The sequence below is a fragment of the Magnolia sinica genome, chromosome 3 (assembly GCF_029962835.1).
Source record: "Magnolia sinica isolate HGM2019 chromosome 3, MsV1, whole genome shotgun sequence".
Classification (NCBI taxonomy): domain Eukaryota; kingdom Viridiplantae; phylum Streptophyta; class Magnoliopsida; order Magnoliales; family Magnoliaceae; genus Magnolia; species Magnolia sinica.
Window position 1 is genome coordinate 26,957,036 of NC_080575.1, and position 24,474 is coordinate 26,981,509.

Consider the following 24,474-nt stretch of genomic DNA (forward strand, 5'->3'; position numbering starts at 1 on the left):
TCGGCTTCGTTATTTGTACATGCAGTACCTAACGTGAAAGAGTAAGGCAAAAAATCGCCCTGAGATGTGATGAATATTACTCCGGCACCTGCTCCTATTGCCTGAGCCACTCCATCAAAGAACATTTACCACACTTTTGGCAATTCTGTCATCATGACCTGTTTGTTAGGAAACTCATCGAAGATGGCTTCACAGTCCATCACAAGATGAGCCGCTAGAAAATCTGCCACCACCTATCCTTTACTGCTTTCATCGGTTCATATGTAATCGCATATTCTGATAATAACAACATCCACTTTGCCAACCTTCCTGACAACATTGGCCTTGTCATCAAAAACTTGATGGGGTTTGCTCGAGATATCAAGGTTATGTCATGGGACAGACAATAATGCCTTAATTTTTGAACTGCAAATACCAATGCCAAACATATTTTTTCGATCGGTGTATAATTATACTCTGTGCCAATCAAGGTTCGAGTTAAATAATAAAGTGCCGCTTCTTTTCCATTTTCATTCACTTATGCCAATAAGTCCCCTAGTGAATTCTCGGCTGCTGATATATACAAAATGTGAGGTCTTCCTTTCACTGGGGCCGTTAATAATGGGGGTTGTTTCAATAGTTCTTTTATCGAATCAAAGGCGTTTTGATAGGATTTATCCCATCACTACAAGAAAAACGAGCAAAGGCTATGGCCAAAAATCGTAGCTAAAGACCTTTTGCTACGGATCTAATCCGTAGCACGTCCGTCACTATTGGTGGGGTAGCTAAAGGTCAAAAAACCAATTGCTACAGATTATATCCATAGCAGTAGATATTTGTAGCTGCGGACAAAACCCGTAGCGATAATTATTGTAGCAAAATGTAGCTACACCTACAGATTAAATCCGTAGTAATAGATATCACTAGCTACGGATAAAGGCCGTAGCTATACTTTTTGTAGCAAAATATACCTACAGTTACAGATTAGATCCGTAACAGTAGATATCACTAGCTACGGAAAAAAGCAATAGCTATAATTTCTGTAGCGAAATGTACCTACGGTTACAGATAATATCAGTAGCTAAAAGTGGCATAAATCCGTAGCAATACGTTGTATTTAGTAATCGCTAAAGTTTTCAGAACAATAGCGGCCAAAATTCATAGTTATTTTTTAAAAAATTGTAATAATGATTCCTATTTCCATTGCAAGAACCTGCTGTGATTGATAACCCATCTAAGCTTAATGCTAATAGGAATAGTGTAACACGCCATCCATCCTGTACTATTTTCTATGCTTATGTACATGATGATCGACGCCCTTAGTTAGACATGAATTGACCGTTCATAGTACACACCAAACTGACCAGAACCCCAAGACCTCGAAAACTATCTCATATCGACCGCCCCGTCACCGCGATCGTGGAGGTACGACCCGTGCGTCTCTACGATACTCCGTTTGTGAGATACGCCGTGAAGAATAATTAGTGTATCATGTGCGCATGGCGCCATGTACTCCACTCCACATGTGCACAACACATGTCATACACATATGGACATGCCACACATGGGTGAGAGAATCTTTACCCAAGTGTGTGATGTCATACACCCATACCTCTCATCTCTCATGTGCATGAAAAGTCAACTCTCCTCCATGCCACACCTCATGCATGACATCATCACACCATGCCATCCCATACTCCTTTAATCCACTATTAATTACAAAGCATGAATTAATTACCATAATCTTAGCCTAAGTTAATATTAATCACATTAGCCTAACTTAACCAAAAATTTATCCATTTCTTTATAAATACCCCTCCATCCCTTAGCATTTCACCATTTTCCATAGAGAGAGAGAGAGGAGAGATCTTGGTGGGCCATCAACTCCATCAACTCCATCAATCTCATCCCTTCCATCCATCTAATTCATCAAGGTGAGTACACCCCCCTCCACTCTTATGGTTTGTTCTCTTTTTGATTATTTGGACAATTAACAGTGGTGATGATTTGATGATAATGATGTGATCAACGGTGTGGATGTATAAGAGAATACATATAAAAAGATGATATGATGATAATGATGTGATTAATGGTGTGGATACATAACAGGATTCATAAAAAAAAAAATAATAAAATAATAATTAATTCATTATAGACTTTAAGTGGGACCCATTGATAGTGGGCCCCACCAGAACCTTTATATGACATCCAAACCATCCAAAGTGTGGCCCATTGGGCTGCCCAAACACACACACTCACACCCATGCACACATGTGCACATCACACCATAAAAATAAATAAATAAAATAATTACAAAAAAAGAGACAAAGGAGTGGATGCTGTTGCTGCCAGCGTCCAGAGGACGCTGCAACAAGCAGTGTCCCTGCTGGTGCTTAAAAGAAAAGAGGGAAGGGGTTGTGGGACCATAGTTGGCCCCACCCATGATGTATGTATTCAATCCATGCCGTCCATTCAATTTACCAGCTCATTTAAACCACGGAGTCGAAAAATGAAGCCAATCTGAATTTTTAGCGGGCCACATTGTAGAAAATAGTGATATTACGTGATATTAACTGTTAGGGCCCGCTGTGATGTTTCTATACACCGAAACATATCGAATATTGGACTCATTGGACCCGTCCCGAGTCAGGAAGCCCAGCAGGTGGAGTGGATCGTCATGATATGGGCCCCACCTACAAAATACCATAAAAATAAAAATAAAAACAATAGCACTGACAGCTGTTGCTGTCAGCGTCTGACGCTGCAGCGAGCAGCGTCTGCTGCTGACGCTGGAGGAAAGTGGGCCCCACCACAAGCCCCACCTTGATGCATGTCAAACATTAGCACCGTGCATTTGATGGGTCCCATTTAAAAATGGGCTACCCCTAAATTTCAGCCATACACGGAACTCAGGTGGCCTACACCATAAAAAAATAAAAATAAATAAAAATTTATGAAGCTGAATAAATCAGTAATTTTATGGGTCTGATCATGTGGTACATGTATATCTAAACCATCCATCTATTTGGTGAGCTTGTCCTAAGGCTTAAGAAGAAAAATAAGATAGATCTAACTATCAAGTGGGCCACACTACAAAAGGAGCAAGGATTGAACATCTACCATTGGAACCCTTTTTGGGTCAGAAGTTTTGGACCAATATGAATTTTTTTTCCCCTTAATTCAGGTCTTCATGACCTTATGAACAGATTGGGTGGAAAATAAACGTTATGGTGGGCCCGATGAATGGTTTAACAGTGAAATCATTATCCTAACTGCTAATTGAGGTGAGATCCGAATAATGTTTGGTTATGATTCATTTTTGGATCATTTTCTAAAATGATCTCTAAAAAAATAAAAATAGATGAACGGTATCGGTATAATAAATACCACACTTTAGGACCCATGTAACTTTGATCTTCTTGAACAGTTCGTACAACTTGAAGCTCGAGCATATAAAATCACTTGTTAGGTCCACCTGAAATTTGGTTGCATCTAAAACTTGGTTTGACCCCTCAACCAAGTGCGATACCCATAATGGATGGGCTGGATTTATGAACCACATCTTTGTGGGCCCAACAAATGATTATGAATATTTAATGGAGGGTAGACCTCTCAACTTGTGTGTGGTATGTCCCACTTTAATGTAGGTGTTAAGCCACTTAATCCACCATGGTTATGACATGATATATATTTAAGATCCTCGTCATTTATCTATTTTATCAACCCTTTTGAAGATATGTTACTAAGACTCAGGCCAATCCAATGATTAGATAATCGTACATCCTTAAATAATGCAAATTGAACTCTCATCATTGAAAATTTGTTATCGGCCATCCTGATGATGTATTAGATATTCAACCCATCTAGCCCATGTACCGGGTCCCCTTTAGGGCATTGTCCCAAAGATCAGTTAATCCAACCTGAATTGGACCATACAATATAAGACTATGAGAATAAGGACTTAACTATTGAATCCAACCAAAGGCCACCATGGTGTATCTATTTAATCCCCGCGGACCATCCACTTCCTCATATCATTTTAGGATTTGGACTAGAATCACAGTAGACCTAAGTCTTAAGTGGGTCACACACGACTTAACCTCATGAGAAATCCCCATGAGCTCCACTACATAGAACGCATTGTAAATTCCATTGATGTGTGGGCCCAGTTTTGAGTGAACGCTACGTGGGCCCATCAGTGGTAGCCTTGTTTGGGCCAACCATTGGGCCTCTTCGACAAGAGTTTGTAATCTCCATGTGTTGAACATATGACGAACTAGTATTGTAATTTTTGAAGTAATGGGCTGATTAATCCCTTAAATGGGCTGATGTGGACAACCCTTGATCACTTGGCACTTTGGTTAGAGTATGACCCTAAGTTATAGGATCATATGACTTGTGCTTAAACCCTTAAACATGTTTAATTATAACAAATATGTAGACTCTAGTGGTGTGAGGGTGTGATATACCTGTTTGGTCCTTTAATCATGTAGGTATTTGATGTATATGTAGCCACCTAATCATAGGCAATGGTGGATTATATGTAGTAATCTAATTATATGAATGTGAAATACATACAAGGACACCTAACCGCATGAAATCAAGCGGCATTGATGGCCATTCAACAACGTAGGTTTGTGCTTATTGATATAGATACTACCACTTGAATCACATATAACTAAGTTATACATTAAACCGAATGTGATGTAGGGTTATATTACCCAAGCTAATGCTATCAAGGTCTTGGATTCTATACGCTATGATCTCTAAACCGTAAATGGTACGATGAAATGTGGCTCTTGGCCCTTAACCATTCGACACCAAATATGAGCCATTAACTATGTGACGTATGAAGTGGCTATAGTATAAGACTTATCATAATTGGTGTAGCCATGTATTCTGGCCTATGGGCAAGGCCCATTGAGATATATTTTCAGTCCATATGATGAGGCTCAATGTGATGTATTTCCAACCCATGTGATGTGGCCCATAATGATGTGTATTAGGCTCAGGTATGTGGCCTATCTATGAAATAGATTTGAGGCCACTTGCAATGAATTCGAGGCCCATGGGCGAGGCCCAATGTGATGTATTTGAGACCCATGGGTGTGGCTCATTGAGATGTATTTTAGGCCCATGGGTTGTAACTCATTATGATATATTTGAGGCCCATGTGTAGGGCCCACTTATTGTGTATTTGAAGCCCATGGGTTATGAAGCCTGATGTGGTGTAATCATGGCCCATGTGCCGAGGCCCATTGCGATGTGTAAGGCTCATATGATACGGCCCAATGTGATGTATATGCGGCCCATGAGTGAGGCTCAATGCAATGAATGTGTGGCCCTTGTGTGAGACGCAAAGCGATGTATATGAGGACCGATGTGATGTGTGATTTTGCCATGATGTATGTATTGATGTTTATGTGGGTCACTCCTTGGGAGCAATGTTGGTTAAATGTCCACATTGGCGGGCAATGATGGTTGAATGTCCATATTGTGACTTCCCTTAGGCGTTGTTAGGCCCATTCTCACCGATTCCAATTGTCGAGGCCGATTATCGATGCTGATTATGAGTATGTGACAGCATAGCATCATGATACATGTCTATAAACATCATCTGCATGTTTATTATGAGAGGTGGTTGACCATTGTATATGTCATTGGGCATGACGATTATGAGACTCCCTGATAGGCAGAGATTGTCTCACATGAGTACACAGTATGCACCGGATTGCTGCATGACTAGATTGTATGACTCATGCATCTTACATTATGATTATTATACGCCCTACATCAGGGCCGTAGCCTCCACAGACATATCGTGAATGGCCAAACGGAACACCAAAAATTTGTTTTAACATTGGGCTGTCATAGATGGCCCTGGGTGAAAATTCCTAAACCCTCCTGGTACCAGAGGATGACTCTAATGTCGAGACCGAGTGGATATATGAGCGCGCGAGGGCCAAATACCAGGAGGCCATATCTCCCACTATGTCGTAGTCGGTTGGAAAGGGGTGTGGCCTTACTCGCCTGAGGGTAGGGGGCATTACTAGGCTAAATTTGACCAGCTCGTAAATGAGTCCGCTATCGACGTGCCGGATAGGTTTTGGCTGACTATTAGCCAGGTGGATAGTGAAGTTTCTTACGCTCCCTAGGACTGTGCTGCTGGGAGAGGGGCAGTGCCATTTGGAGTGTACTAAACCCCGATGGTAATCCCAGAGAGGAATTGTACTGATATGTAGACTTATTGAGGAGGAGTTGCATACTCATTCATTCATTCATTCACTATTCACTCGGGCTAGTGGTGCGTAACTATTTGTTACGTGTACCTTCGTAATGGCTAAGATTTCGGTTGGGGCACGCGACTAACCTGAGATCAGGAGTTTACCACATTCAGTCTGACTATCTAAATTTAGGTATGAGACTGGTTTGGATAGAAGTCTCTTGTGATGGACCCCATAGCCTGCGATACTACGTACTATCATCTCAACTTCACACTCCAGCATGGTCATTCCATTCGCACCACATATTGCATTACATCCGCGGCATATGGCATTTTGGGTTACCTGTGTTTTTGTATTTATATGGTTTAGTGACGGCATATGATATTTGACTCTTTATAACTCCTCATTTATATAGTTGATTTGTATCGCGCATTCTGATATTATTCTTCATTTGTATAGTTGATCTGTATTGCGTATTCTGATATTGTTTGACTCATGGACTTGTCAATATTTCTGATATTGTATAATTATGGCATGACAATATGATGATGATGATGTGATTACGGATGTGTGTAATATGGTTATAGCTGTGGTATAGGAGAAATGAAAATATGACTTGGTGATGCTAGTAGCATTGACTTGGAGTATTATTATGATGCATATGCATTGCATTAGCATTAACATCATACTTTACGTGCTACATGCCTTTCACATATATGATTTCCTTGAAACATATTTATCTTGCTTGCATGTAGGACACACTGTACACACGTGTGTACTCACTAGGCTTTTTGCCTAAGCTTCCTATTTTCCATTTTTTTCAGGGCTAGAGTAGCTTCGAAGACTTTGCTTTCTCGATGCATTGCATCTATTTTTCGATTTGGCAATGTTGACGTTGTGTACCTTTTGGAAAGCATTGTACTTAGAACCATCAAGATTTCTATTCGACAGTGTTGCTTGGTAATTTGATCATGGATCTTTATGCTCAGGTATTATTATATAAGTATAATAATAATTAAAAAAATTCATTCAAAAATCTTCCTTGTGGTGCGCCGAACTCGGGACTTAGTGTATGAAAGTCGAGTGCCGGATTTGGGGCATCACGGAACCTGTCCATCCCCGGGTTTGGGGTGTGACAGAAGATGGTATCAGAGCATAAGATTTGGGATTAATTACGAGCAAAGTCCGCAAGTGGAAAACATAGAAGAACTTAAACTAGGTCTCCCAACGTCGTTGATCGAGAACCTAGATGCTATTAGTACCCTTGACTTGTATGAATCTAGAGACATGAATCTAGGATTCCCAGTTTGAGAACCTAGTCCAAATAGAATCCTCTATTTGAGAACCTAGAGAATATACTTAGCACCCAAGCATTAGGCAGATAGCCGTGAGCAATACCTCTAGTGTTTGATGGATGATTGTTTGATATATATGGTGATACGTATGTTTGGCTTTCCATGTTATGAGTTTGTTATTGTATTGTGATTAAAAATTTCGAGGATGAAATTTTTATTAAGAGGGCAGATTGTAACACCCCCTCCATTCTATACTATTTTCTATGCTGATGTACATGATGATCGACGCCCTTAGCTAGACATGGATTGACGTTCATAGTACACACCAAACTGATCGGAACCCCAAGACCTCGAAAACTATCTCATATCGGCCGCCCCGTCGCCACGATCGTGGAGGTATAACCTGTGCATCTGTACGATACTCTGTTTGTGAGATACTCCGTGAAGAATAATTAGTGTACCATGTGCACATGGCGTCATGTACTCCACTCCACACATATGCACAACACATGTCATACACACATGCACATACCACACATGAGTGAGAGAATCTCTACCCATGTGTGTGATGTCACACACCCATACCTCTCATCTCTCATGTGCATGAAAAGTCAACTCTCCTCCATGCCACACCTCATACATGACATCATCACACCATGCCATCCCATACTCCTTTAATCCACCATTAATTACAAAGCATGAATTATTAACCAAAAATTTATCCATTTCTTTATAAATACCCCTCCATCCCTTAGCATTTCACCATTTTCCATAGAGAGAGAGAGGAGAGATCTTGGTGGGCCATCAACTCCATCAACTCCATCAATCTCATCCCTTCCATCCATCTCAACCATCCATCTAATTCCTCAAGGTGAGTACACCCCCCTCCACTCTTATGGTTTGTTCTCTTTTGATTATTTGGACAATTAATAGTAGTGATGATTTGATGATAATGATGTGATCAACGGTGTGGATGTATAGGAGAATATATATAAAAAGATGAATAATACTTGTGATGATATGATGATAATGATGTGATTAATGGTGTGGATACATAACAGGATTCATAAAAAAAAAAATAATAATATTAATAATTATTATAGACTTTAAGTGGGACCCATTGATAGTGGGCCCCACCAGAACTTTATATGACATCCAAACCATCTAAAGTGTGGCCCATTGGGCTGCCCAAACACACACACTCACACCCATGCACACATTCGCACATCACACCATAAAAATAAATAAATAAAATAAAATAAAATAAAAAAGAGAGAGAGAGAGGAGTGGACGCTGTTTCTGCCAGCGTCCAGAGGACGCTGTAGCAAGCAGCGTCCCTGCTGCTGCTTAAAAGAAAAGAGGGAAGGGGTTGTGGGACCATAGTTGGCCCCAGCCATGATGTATGTATTCAATCCACGCCGTCCATTCAATTTACCAGCTCATTTAAACCATGGAGTCGAAAAATGAAGCCAATCTGAATTTTTGGCGGGCCACATTATAGAAAATAGTGATATTAGGTGATATTAACTGTTAAGGCCCGCTGTGATGTTTCTATACACCGAAATATATCGAATATTGGACTCATTAGACCCGTCATGAGTCACGGAACCCAGCAGGTGGAGTGGATCGTCATGATGTGGGCCCCACCTACAAAATACCATAAAAAAATAAAAATAAAAACAACAACACTAACGGTTGTTGCTGTCAGCGTCTGCTGCTGTCGCTGGAGGAAAGTGGACCCCACCACAGGCCCCACCTTGATGCATGTCCAACATCAGCACCGTGCATTTGATGGGTCCCGTTTAAAGATGGGCCACCCCCAAATTTCAGCCATACACGAAACTCAGGTGGCCCACACCATAAAAAATAATTTAAAAAATTTATGAAGCTGTATAAATCAGTAATTTTATGGGTCTGATCATGTGGTACATGTTATATCTAAACCATCCATCCATTTGGTGAGCTTGTCCTAAGGCTTGAGAAGAAAAATAAGATGGATCTAACTATCATGTGGGCCACATTACAAAAGGAGTAAGGATTGAACATCTACCATTAGAACCCTTTTTGGGTCAGAAGTAATTGAGGTGAGATCCAGATAATCTTTGGTTATGATTCATTTTTGGATCATTTTCTAAAATGATCTCTAAAAAAAAGGATGAACGGTATAGGTATAATAAATACTTCACTTTAGGACCCATGTAACTTTGATCTTCTTGAACCGTTCGTACAACTCAAAGCTCGAGCATATAAAATCACTTGTTAGGTCCACCTGAAATTTGGTTGTATCTGAAACTTGGTTTGACCCCTCAACAAAGTGGGATACCCATAATGGATGGGCTGGATTTATGAGCCACATCTTTGTGGGCCCAGTAAATGATTATGAATATTTAATGGAGGGTAAACTTCTCAACTTGTGTGTGGTGTGGCCCACTTTGATGTAGGTGTTAAGCCACTTAATCTACCATGGTTATGACATGATATATACTTAAGATCCTCGTTATTTATCTATTTTATCAACCCTTTTGACAATATGTTACCAAGACTCAGGCCCATCCAATGATTAGATAGTCGTACATCCTGAAATAATGCAAATTGAACTCTTATCATTGACAATTTGTTATGGGCCATCATGATGATGTATTAGATATTCAACCCATCTAGCCCATGTACCAAATCCCCTTTAGGGCATTGTCCCAAAGATCAGTCAATCCAACCTGAATTGGACCATACAATACAAGACTGTGAGAATAAGGACTTAACTATTGAATCCAACCTAAGGTCACCATGATGTATCTATTTAATCCCTGCGGACCATCCACTTCCTCATATCATTTTAGGATTTGGACTAGAATCAAAGCAGACCTAAGTCTTAAGTGGGTCACACACGACTTAACCTCATGGGAAAGCCCCATGAGCTCCACCACATAGAACTCATTGTAAATTCCATTGATGTGTGGGCCCATTTTGAGTGAACGCCATGTGGGCCCATCAGTGGTAGCCTTGTTTAGGCCAACCATTAGGCCTCTTCAACTAGAGTTTGTAATCTCCATGTGTTGAACATATGATGAACTGGTATTGTAATTTTTGAAGTAATGGGCTGATTAATCCCTTAAATGGGCTGATTATGGACAACCCTTGATCACTTGGCACTTTGGTTAGAGTACGGCCCTAAGTAATAGGATCATGTGACTTATGTTTAAACCCTTTAACATGTTTGATTATAACAAATATGTAGACTCTAGTAGTGTGAGGGTGTGATATACCTGTTTGGTCCATTAATCATGTGGGTATTTGATGTATATGTAGCCACCTAATCATAGGCAATGGTAGATTATATGTAGTATATGTAGTAATCTAATTGTATGAATGTGAAATACATATAAGGCCACCTAACCATATGAAATCAAGTGGCATTGATGGTCATTCAACAACATAAGTTTGTGCTTTTCGATATAGATACATCCACTTGAATCACATATAACTAAGTTGTACACTAAACCGAATGTGATGTAGGGTTATGTTACCCAAGCTAATGCTATCAAGGTCCTGAATTCTATACGCTGTGATCTCTAAACCATAAATGGTATGATGAAATGTGGCTCTTGGCCCTTAACCATGCGACACCAAATATAAGTCATTAACTATGTAATGTGTGAAGTGGTTGTAGTATAAGACTTATCATAATTGGTGTAGCCATGTATTCGTGGCCTATGGGCAAGGCCCATTGAGATATATTTCCAGCCCATATGATGAGGCTCAATGCGATGTATTTCTGGCCCATGTGATATGGCCCATAGTGATATGTATTAGGCCTAGGTATGTGGCCTACCTGTGAAATAGATTTGAGGCCACTTGCAATGTATTTAAGGCTCATGGGCGAGGCCCAATGTGATGTATTTGAGACCCATGGATGTGGCTCATTGAGATGTATTTTAGGCCCATGGGTTGTGACTCATTGTGATGTATTTGAGGCTCATGTGTAGGGCCCACCTATTGTGCATTTGAAGCCCATGGGTTGTGAAGCGTGATGTGGTGTATTCATGGCCCAGGTGCCAAGGCCCATTGCGATGTGTAATGCCCATATGAGACGGCCCAATGTGATGTATATGCGGCCCATGACTGAGGCCCAATGCGATGAATATGTGGCCCTTGTGTGAGACCCAAAGCGATGTATATGAGGACCGATGTGATGTGTGATTTCGCCATGATGTATGTATTGATGTTTATGTTAGCCACTCCTTGGGGGCAATGTTGGTTAAATGTCCACATTGACAGGCAATGATGGTTGAATGTCTACATTGTGACCTTCTCTTAGGCCTTGCTAGGCCCATTCTCACCGATTCCGATTGTCGAGGCCGATTAGCGATGCCAATTATGAGTATGTGACAGCATAGCATCATGATACATGTTCATACGCGTCATCTGCATGTTTATTATGAGAGGTGGTTGACCATTGCATATGTCATTGGGCATGACGATTATGAGACTCCCTAATAGGTGGAGATTGTCTCACATGAGTACTCGGTATGCGCCGGATTGCTGCATGATTGGATTGTATGACTCATGCATCTTGCATTATGATTACTGTACGCCCTAGCAACATTAGGGCCATAGCCTCCACAGATATATCGTGAATGGCCAAACGGGACACCAGAAATTTGTTCTAGCATCGGGCTGCCATAGATGGCCCTAGGTGAAAATTCCTAAACCCTCTTGGTATGAGAGGATGACTCCAATGTAGTGGTCGGTTGGAAAGGGGTGTGGCCTTACTCGCCCGAGGGTAGGGAGCATTACTAGGCTGAGTTTGACCAGCTCATAAATGGGTCCGCTATCAACGTACTGGATAGGTTTTGGCAGACTATTAGCCAGGCGGATAGTGAGGTTTCTTACGCTCACTTGGACTATGCTGCTAGGAGAGGGGCAGTGCCATTTAAAGTGTACTAAACCCCGGTGGTGATCCCAGAGAGGAATTGTACTGATATGTGGACTTATTGGGCAGGAGTTGCATACTCATTAATTCATTCATTCACTATCCACTTGGGCTGGTGGTGCGTAACTATTTGTTACGTGTACCTTCGCAATGGCCAAGATTTCGGTTGGGGCGCGTGACTAACCTGACATCAGGAGTTTACCACATTGAGTTTGACTATCTAAATTTAGGTATGGGACTGGTTTGGATATAAGTCCCTTGTGATGGACCCCATAGCCTACGATACTACGTACTATCATCCCAACCTCACACTCCAGTATGGTCATTCCATTTGCACTGCATATTGCATTACATCCATGCCATATGGCATTTTGGGTTACCCATGTTTCTGTATTTATATGATTTAGTTACGACATATGATATTTGACTCTTTATGACTCCTCATTTGTATAATTGATCTGTATCGCGTATTCTGATATTATTCTTCATTTGTATAGTTGATCTGTATTGCGTATTTCTGATATTGTATAATTATGGCATGACAATATGATGATGATGATGATGTGATTACAGATGCGTGTAATACGGTTATGTCTGTGGTATAGGAGAAATGAAAATATGACTTGGTGATGCTGGTAGCATTAACTTGGAGTATTACTATGATGCATATGCATTGCATTAGCATTGACATCATACTTTATGTGCTACACGCCTTTCACATATATGATTTCCTTGAAACATATTTAGCTTGCTTGCATGTAGGACACACTGCACACACGTGTGTACTCACTAGGCTTTTTGCCTAAGCTTCCTATTTTCCATTTTTTTAGGGCTTAGCTTGGAAGACTTTGCTTTCTCAATGCATTGCATCTATTTTTTGATTTGACAATGTTGACATTGTGTACCTTTTGGAAAGCATTGTACTTGTAACCATCAAGATTTCTATTGGAGAGTGTCGCTTGGTAATTTGATCATAAATCTTTATGCTCAGGTATTATTATATATGTATAATAATAATAATAATAAATCAGTCAAAAATCTTCCTTGTGGTGCGCCGAACTCGAGACTTGGTGTATGGAAGTCGAGTGTCAGATTCGGGGCATCACGGAAGCTGTCCGTCCCCGGGTTTGGGGCGTGACAAATAGTACATAAAATGTAATCAGGAAAAAAAAACTATGCATTTATTATAAATAGCAATCAAATCATACAATGCATCCCACATTCACATTTCTGAATTAACAATACTTCACTTTGCTCAACCTATCATAAGAATTACAACTAAGGCGTGCCCTCATGTGCAAGAAACAAATACACTCCAACACAGTAAATACCCTTCATATAATGCAATAATGCTCACATTTGTACAGAATTTTCTTCCTTCAGACGGTTAATTTCAGCAAATGCAGAAGATAGAGCTTCTTTATTCCTTGAAACTGCAGATGTAACTTCTGTGGACTTTGACACAAGATCACTTTCAAGTTCTGAAACCCTTCCCTTGAGAAAATGAATTTCATCCTCCAGTGACTTCTTTAGCATGTCATCTTCCATTGTCAAGTTCCTATCCTTGCTTCCCATCTGCCATTATGATGGTGCCTGCATTGTATACAAAAACCAACAAGTTTCTATCAATAATCTTGGTGCGATGGATGTTAGGCAGCTAGTGTATATAGCATTATTCAGTGTATAGTCCCACATTCACAGTCCATTCCTAAAGGGTGTTGAGATGGTAGGTACATGTCTTCTCATTTGATACAATGGAAAGGCCAACAGCTTATTGACAAGTCGGGGTTTGGCTATTGACCTCAACACTAGCTAGCTAGCTGATGTCAAAGCTCCGTGGGCCCTACATTATGTGTGTATTTCATTCATTCTATCCATTCATTTTGCCAGCTTATTTCAGGGAATCAACCCAAAAATGAGGCAGATCCATAACTAAAAAAGATCACACCACATGAAACAATTGAGAGAATAATGTCCACCCGTTGAAACCTTCCTAAGCTTACAATGATGTTTTCTAACCTGTCCATAAAGTCACCTAAATCGAGTGTTTTAATCCGCAAAGAGCTTATTTTAACACAAAAATGATGGATGTTTTCCTTGGTTACTTTTTTATTTTCCATTTCCACCAATCCAAACAGCCCCTAACTGAATATAGAAATTGCAAATTTGCAATAGACAAGTTTTACAAAAGCCCAAGCATTAAATGAAAGCAACATAACAACATTGTCAAGAAAAGGATACTAACATGCAATATGACATCCATGGGAATAACAGTAAACCACATTTTAACACAATTCATTCCCTTAGTTGAAAAAATAAGATTTATTCTGTCACTTTCAACTGATTTGCCCTTCTTTTTTACTTAAATGTCAATGATTGCATGGTGATTTAGGAAATAAGAAAACCTGGAGACTTTAGGAATCTGATTAAATGGGTTATTGAGAGAAGAAGAATAGAACCTGGTAATGCGATGAAAGCATTAGAATGGTGAGACATCTCTGCCTTCCTTTGATGCATGGTGGCCAATTTGCAAGAGTTACACAATGAACAATAACAACCTTTGACATATACAAGAATGTGTAATAAGTTACTAACCGATGAAGATAAAAGACTGTTGCTGGAGTTATATCAGTTGTTGCTGCCTGAGCTGAGTCTCAACCTGCTAGTTTGAGAAACTTGTTGGGCAGACTAAATCTGTGTATGTGACTCAGATTGAGGCTGAGGAACTACAAGTTTTTGTTTGTACAGTTTAAAATACATTTCCAATCCATTCATCAGGAAAAAAGCTCCATAAAAAAAGAATAAGAAAAAAAAAGGAATAAGAAAACCCATGAGCTAAAAAACATCAAAATAGAAACCCAAAGTGTAAATATATTACACAAGAGAAGGACAAAAACATCATAAAAAATTGGGGCTCTTAGCGATTCAACACACCATTATGAACATGAAATTGGCTTCGAAAACAAACCCATGAGCTAAGAACATAAAAATAGAATAAATAAATAAATAAACATAAGCATAAAATGCACCAAGAAAACATCATCTAAATGCATGAAATAGGAGAGTCTAGAAGCTCAATTGACAACTTTGAACATGAAGTCACCAATAGAAACCAATCGGCAAGCTAAAAAACATCACAAATGCATCAATTCAAAAGAGAGAGAGAGAGAGATAGAGAGAGAGAGAGAACATGGTAATGAATGGGTTACCTCCCAGCTTTCTTAGAAGCCACATACTAATCCAATCAACATGTATTCGCTGATTCTGGAAGTTCATCCAGCTACAGTAAATACATACAACCCATTGGTCAACTCCAAGCAGTGATCCAAGGTATTCTACAACAAAAACAATTGCACTGGTGAGAAATATTAAGTAAGATTTAAATATTTTAGGATCTCAATGTTCACTTCGATTGAACTACAACCAGGTTCCTTTTGAATCCACCTCCCTTTCATCTTTGACATCACATGAGCTATAACTGGGAAAGTGGACTTTATGGTTGTATCAGCCAGCTTCTATAGCCCTCGCATTAGCACCAATACGGGCCAATACAACCTTTTTTTTAGGAAATGGACCACCTCAACCCTGTATCATGTTACAGGGGTAGACAATACTCTATAGATACAACGGTAACATAACCGATGTTCAAACAATGGTAATGTTAGATGGAGAAAAGAGCCAGTCGATCATCATTTAGAACTCCAACATATGAACCTATGATTTTGTTTAGATGTGACTTGGGTTTCTTTTGAATGAAAGTCGGGAAGAAATTTAAAATAAAATCCATACCCTAAATTGTGGCACATTCAAACACCTTAATTCAAACAAAACATTGACACAATCAATTCTAGAAAATGAAAGGGTTGAGTGTTTGAACAATGCATTCCAATATGAGCTTTAAGAAATGACAATTACTTGGACCTGAAGTTCCCTGGCAGCAAAGTCTAGCAAGCTCCCTATAAGTCTCTGTTTAAAGATAGGCAATGACTCTTCACACCTTCAAACAAAAAACAAATTGATAACAAAAATAAGGTAAGGTGATGACAAATAAATTGTTAAAAAGAGTTCCTGCTAGCGATGTAAGTCATTGCAAAAGGAATTTTGAATTAGACAAACTCATTAGTACATGGGAAGAAAAGGACATTATAACTTATTTGCAAGTGGAAGCTTCTTCTCCTACAAAGATTAATAAAAGTCAGCATCTAGATATCTCCAAATGAAGAACCAATGAATAGGATAACAACATGGTAAAAATAGGATTGGAAAAGTCCAGGTTATAACAAACAATTCTGAGAAAAATTACATAACTTGTCTTCTTCTTTTTTTCTTTGAGCAATAGATTACAGAAATTACTAATCATGCCATTCCCAACAAACTTTCTAAAGAAACACAGGCCAAATGTATAAAAAGTTTCAAGTCCCTAACCATATCTCAATATTTATCAAGATATTCATGTTATACAACTAGAATGAGGAATAATCAACAGTAGGGACAAGCAACGACCAAACATATTAGAAAGTTGGACAAGGTAATTGAAATGTTTCCTTAAAGATTCCTATTTACGAAATTGAGACAGTAAAGGACAAATTTTGGTTAGAGAAAAAGTGATAAGGGGCATGCATGATGCTTTATCTTATGCATAGCATCAAGGTGAAGAGCCCATTCTTTAGCACAGTAAAGGATATGAGCTGTAGCTTCAAAACCTAACCATGGATTTCATGACCCGCATTTAAATCCGACCGAAAACCACATGCCCTCAGAACAGAGGAAATCACGTAAGAGTCTGGTTCGACTGATTCACCCACCATTTGGGAGTAGATCCGGATGGCATCAAGGTAAGAGCGGGAAGCGATTTGGCCATCAATGAGAGCCATATAAAGATAGAGATTTGGGTTTTTGATCTTTTCAAAAATCTTGGATGCGTAATCAATGGATTTGTGGTCGGAGTAGAATCTGAGAATGTTGTAGAGAAAATGGGTGTCTTGTTGATGGCCATCTTTGATGACTTTTGCATGGATTTGGGGAATTGGATGATGCTTTTGCATCTCTGCAAGAGATGGATGGTTTGGCTATGAGGGTGGGATTGCTTGGTTTTTGAAATCGGCGGGAAAGGGGAGCTCCCTACGGTTAGTGTGGGAGAACCCATCACTTGAATTTGGAGCAGCAACTGCTTTTGGAGTAGATAGTTGATAAAATCTTCAATACCCATTTGTTCCATTCATAGAACCATTCCAAACACACATGAAGAAGAGGAAAGAGGATCACTAATCAATAAACAAAATGAAAAAGAATTCACCCACATCAATCATCAAACACTACCATGAGCATCAACACCATAGCTAAAACCTCTGCAAAACCAATTCATAGGATGGAAAAAAAATCTAAAAAAAACATCTACAAATCAAATCAATCAATGTTCAATCTCATTGGCATATCAACTAATTAAATCAATGATTGCTTGTTAAAAAGAATACCTTTGAGAATGATCATATTGTCTTTATTCAGAAGGCAAACTTGAAATGATGAGTTGAACAGAATTGTCTGATTGTTACAATATGTGGGCTATTGCCCATCCATGTGGCAGGCCACTAAATGAAAAGACCCAATCAATCACCATGCATTTTAGAAATGTATATCATAGGTTTATAACAGCATTTCTCAATGAAACTTTATGCAAATAAATATAAAGAGGACGAAAAAAGGATACTTACCGCAATGAAACGACAAATGGCAGACTCAACAATAGGCTGTCACCTTGTTACTACCAACATAGCTAACAAATCATGTTACTACCTCTACTCAGCTTTACAAATCATGTTTCACCAACCATCAAGGCTCAAAAAAGGAATTTGAAACAGGAATTCTCATCTATTTAGTAAAATCTTGTAAATTGTTTGTCAATCTACCTTTTGGGGTTTTTGAACCATCTTGGGAAGAGGAGTCCTTATCCCAAGTGGTGATGTCTCATCGCCAGCTTCATTCTTTATTTCTGTATTCTTCTTTTCTTAATAAAATATTATCACCTTTGAATATGGTCCCTTCACGGCCATCTTTTTTAGCCCACGGTTTTGGAACACGTTGAGATGGTGCATATGTTGCAATAGTCCTATATTGGAACCTAAACAAAGAGTCAAACCTTGTTATATTTTTTTAAAGAGAAGATAGAAACAATTAAAAATTTTATAAAATCTTAAAAACATAAAATACAATTTGACAAAATGATATGACAAGGTAAAAAGGATGGCCAAATGAGACATTAATTGAGAGATAATAGGGTCCTCATGATTTAGGACATGAATGGTGTCCCAACAAACCCATTTTGTTGAAATGGAGATGGTTCATCGATCTAGACTATTCAAGCATGACAGGAATGCACAAAATAATCATATCAACTAAGGGGTAAACATTAGAACAAAATAATCATATCAACAGCAAAACTAAATCATGAGAAGTAGTTTCCTTATATCTTCCATAGAATGCACATCTCACCTCTCAACATTAGTTTTATTTAAGATCTTTAAAAAAGGTAACAACGTAGAGCATGTTCAGACTGGTTTGCATAAGCAGCATCCTAATCCTTGAAGAGATTTTTAAAGCAAAATTAGTTCTATTGCCTCGCGTTGAAGATCCTACAATTCCTCTGCTCTAGACCAAGGTGATGTTTCAAGATTTACAACCAAAGCAGCAAGTTAATACTATAAACTACTGCCTAAGATAATTCAATGCTTGTCTTTGGAAACATCTTTCTCAGGGACCTGAGATTCCAACCTTGGGTTTCATCTTCTTTGCAGCCCTTAAAAAAAAAAAAAAAAAAAGAAGAACAATCACAATGCAATGATGAGTTCTTAAGAGATGTTTATGGTAAAATGATTAAGTAACTGACACAACCACAAGTTCATGCGCAACATTTGAGAGCCACACAAATACCAAAAATGAAAAATCTAACATCAGAATAAATTGTATAATCACTTCATGACATCAACCATGACCAACAAACTTGAGATCATGTCAAACCAAAATCCCTGAAAATCATCCATTAGTTTTCTAGCAACAAATATGCAGAAAATTGCAACAGGTGTAGCAATGAGGAATATGGTCAGCAACAAAGACCTTGCATCAGGTCCAAATATAAACCTCGTCTCAAGGAAATATATATTGCTGCCTTTACAAGCCTGGTAAATCCTTGGCAACGCAACGTCCGGAGCTCCCGCGGCACCCTGATCAGAGCCCTGTGGCGGAGGGACGTACATATCTCCCTCTCTCATGATGGACTGAAATCAAGATCCGAAAATGGGAAAACGGCAGGAAAAATAAAGATTGAAGATGGAGCAGAAGAAGAATCAAAATGCAGAATATTTTCTTCCTTCCCTAGGGTTATAAGTTTCAGGCCATGTGTGTCAGATCGGTGGGGATGTGACTCAGACGCCGACAATATTGGTGTGGGGATATCGGACGGCAGGGATGGAAAGTTAGGGTTGGGTTTGGACAAACTAGATTCAGCACGCTAGCTTTTGTGGGTCATCATCTGCAACAAGAAAGGTGAGAGGATAGGTTAGGGCATGGAGTGAGAGAGAGAGATAGAGATAAATCGGGTGACATTTGGGCGCGGCTTTGTTTTGAGTGCGCACTCAAATTTGGTAAGGGCCGTGGACGGTCCTCTCAAATTTGGGTGACATTTGGGCTCTGTGGGGCCCACCATGATGCATTTGCCTTATCCATTCCCTCCATTAATTTTAATCAATTATTTTACCTCATCATCCCAAAAATAATGTAGATTAAAGGCCTAAGTAGACCACACCATAGGAAGAACATGCGATTTAATCTCCATGTTTCCTACTGTGTGGTCCACTTTACCCTTCGATCTAGCTGATTTTTGATCTCATGCTCTATAATAATATTTCAAAATAGATGGATGGATTAGATAGGAAAGATATATTTTTTAGGCCCTTTAGAGCCCCTTACACCACTGTTAATTATAAATGGTGTGTCACCTTTTTAGCTACGGATTAAAACCGTAGTGAGTATAGCTACGGTTTATATCCGTAGCAAAAAATAACGTGGTCTATATCCTTTGTCCCTTTTTTTGGTAGTGCATATGAATTCTTCTCCTTTCTTCATCAGATGAGAAAACGGCTCGCATCTTCCTGCCAAGTTCGAGATGAAACAGTAGATATACGCTAACTTGCCCTGCAAGATTTTTAGCTCTTTCAACGTTTTTGAGGGTGGTATATCTTGAATAGATCTAAATTTTTTAGATCTATTTTGATACCCCTGTGTCTCACCACGAAACTAAGTAATTTTCTTGATGATACTCCAAACGCACATTTGGCCAGTTCATCTTTAACTGTTTCTTTTTTATTCGATGGAAGACTGAAGCCAGATGTTCGCGATGTTCCTTATGATGATTTAACCTGACCACCAAATTATTCACATAATACTCAACATACTGGTGCATCATGTCTTGAAATATATTTTGCATTGCCCTTTGATACGTCACCCCTGCGTTCTTGAGACCGAATGGCATGACCTTATAACAATATATCGCCAATGGAGTTTTGAAAGCCGTCGCTTCCTCATCTTCAGGTGTCATTCAAATTTGATTATAACCAGTGTAGCCGTCCATGAAGGACATAACAGCATACTGCGTGGTACTGTCTACCAACATTTTGGTTATCGACAGTGGAAAATCATCTTTCGGACATGCTTCGTTCAAATCTTTAAAGTCGACGCAAACCCTGATCTGCCCATTCTTCTTCTCTACTAGGACTATTTTCGATATCCACTTGGGATATTTAACTTCTCTAATGAATTCGACCTTTATTAGTTTGCTTATTTCTTCTTCTATCTTGAGAACCAAATTTGGGTGAAACTACCTCTGTGTTTGCTTGATGGGTCTTTTGTCTTTGAAGATATTTAATTAATGCATCGCTACTGTCGGCTCTAGACCTAGCATTTTCGGGTATGTCCAAACAAAGACATCTTTGTTTTCCTTCAGGAGACTAACATATTGATTAGCTTCTTCTTCTGATAAACTAGCACTTATGAACATATTCCGCGGTTCTTCCTCCGTTCCCAAATTTATTTCTTTCAAATTGTCAATTGTTAGCTGCCCCCTATCCTCCATCTGCTTTGGAGCTATCTCAGGTTTCCTGATTATTTCAAGGTCTGTTTCTTCTACCTAGTCAACTGTTACCATGTTCATTGAAGATTCTACCCCCAGTCCTTAGAATTTTTCTCGCTTCTTTTGATTCACCCCAATTGGAATTTGAATTCCTTTTCTATAATTTAAGCCAACAGGTTCTTCATGATCAAAACCTATTTTCTTCATGATTTTTTGAATCGTTAAGCTATATCTTTCCAGTTCTTTGGGTGTTAATCTTCCACTTCTGTAAGGCCCGTATCCTAGTTCGTACCATTCCATAGACTCCCGCGATTCTTCCCGGTGAATTTCGGCAACCTGTGACTTATAATCAATGTTTGCACGCGACCCTAAGTCATATCTTGTAGATCTAAGTCAACTTAATCTGAGACTTGTACCATTGTGACCGCACCGTCGCTGTAGTTCTAATGCTGCATCTTGCACACTGATTCAATACCCTAGCCAGAAGATGTGGGCTCGCGTTTATTTCGAAGAAACGTCGCGCATTTGTGAACCTAAGAGAATCTCTACAACCCATCCCATCAATCAATCAATCAAAGTACACAACCCATGCTTTCTTTCTCCCCAAGTCAAGCAACCTACCCTAAGTTAACTCGCAAGTCAAGTCCATCTATCTCTCCATCCATCACTCATATCCATCACCTCTCTCTTACAACCACCCCTTCTCTCTCTCTTTCTCTACACAATTTCCTAACAACAAAAAGTGGTGGACGTCCAAGCATTTCTAAGGAGAGAAAGTGTGTGTGTGTGGCCCACTTCCTATTCCAAGATCCACCATCCTAGCCCTTCAATTCTCATCACCTTCCATCAAAGTGAGACACAAGAAGATTGGCATTCCATCAGACCAAGAAGATCGGACGGTGGGTGTTTCTATATGCCTAGATTTTATTTTTTAATGATGGGCCAAGTGAGGCCTACCGATTGATGGTATGAATCTCACTTTGGACCCTAGATGTGGCCGATGGCCTACCTTGATTCTCATAATCATTCCATGATGAGGCCATTCTCCATGGACCCCATCATGATGTTTACTTTCTAGTTTAAAAGGGGTCATCTAGAACTTTCATTTTTGGTGTAGAAGGAATCTCCACCATTGATTTTGATTTGGTGGGCCAACATCTGTTGGGACCTACTTGATGTATGTTGTGATGTACAGAAGGGAGGGCCCATAGTGTCGGGGTCCCTCCATCACTCGATCTCTCTCTCTCTCTCTTCCCTTGTTGTTGGCCCCATGATGTATGCAATTTATCCATGACATCCACCTTTGTGGGACCCACTTGATGGACGTGTTAGATCTACACCATCCAAGCCATGTGGGCCCTACCATAATGGTGAGGAGAAAATATAAATATCGGATTGATCCAAATCAAGTGGGCCACGTCCATGTGGGACCCACCTTGATAATATACTCAAGCCTTCCATCCAGCGTCCCTGGACGCTGGACATGGGTTCCATGAAGTGTGAATAGACAGTGGATGTACTAACAGCAACAAAAATATTAGCTTAATTCTAAACTTTTGGGTGGGCCGCTCATGTAGGCCCCACCTTGGTGTATGGGGCTGATCCACATTGTCAATCCCATTCCCCAGTTCATTTTAGGCATTGAACTGAAAATTGAAGTTAATCCGATTATCTGGCGGGCCATTTCATAGAAAACAATGATTTTACCGTTAAAATCCACTCTGATGTTTCTACACACCAAAACACATCGAATATTTGGCTCATTTGGTTTGTCTTGAGCCATAGAGTCCAATGGGTGGGGTGGATTCTCCTAATGCAGGTCCCACCTAGGAAAAACTTTTAAAAATAAAAAAAATAAAAAATAAAAATAAGTGCAGCAGGCGCTGCTGCTAACATCCAGAGGACGCTGTAGCAGCGTCCTACTGCTGCGCAGTTGGAAGGAGAGGGCCTGGGACCATGGGTCCCAGCCACGATGCATGTGTTTTATCAATGTCGTCCAGCCATTTTGCTGGGCTGCTGGATGGCCAGTGGACCCCACCCTTGATGTCTGTGTTACATCCAAACCATCTATCCAGTTGGCGAGCAGCCTTAAGGCTTGAGACAAAATGAGGCAAATCTACCTATTAAGTGGACCACACAGCAAAAGCAGTGGGGATTGAGCGTCTGCCATTGAAACCGTTTTTGTTGTCACAGAAGTTTTGGATCAATATGAAATTTATTTTCCTCTTAATTCAGGTCTTTAAGACCTTATGAACAGATTGGATGGAAAATCAATGTTATGGTGGGACCTGATCATGAGGTGTGTGTTATATCTACTCCGTCCATCTGTGAGGGCCCACCTAAATGTATGTATTTTGTATTCACAATGTCCATTCACATGGCCCCCACTTGATGTACGTGTTGTACCCAAGTTGTCCATTTGATGGGCCCATTTGGAATGAGCCGGACCCACCCCACCCCATTATGTTGTATATAAGGCCCATTTGAGGAGGCCCACCTTGATGTGTACAAGGCCCGTTGTTAAGGCCACCTTGATATAGATGAGGCCCATGTGATGCGGCACATTTGATGTATTTGAGGCCCATAGGTTGAGGCCCAATGGGATGTACATAAGGTCCATTGTAATGTGTGATTCCACCATGGTGTATATCATGATGTTTATGGCAAGTCATGCCTTGGGAGCAATGATGGTTTGACGCCCACATTGTAAGAGTAATGTTGGTTAAATGTCTACATTGTAACTCTCCCTGGGGCCCATTGATAGGCCCATACTGGTTGTGTGTAGGCTGTTTAGGCCCATCTTCCTTGTGAGGATAGTTCATCACCATATAACATGCTTAATATAATTCCATGACTCATGACATACACATCATATGTATGCTTGATATGAGTGGTGACTGATCGTAGCATATGTCATTAGGCAGA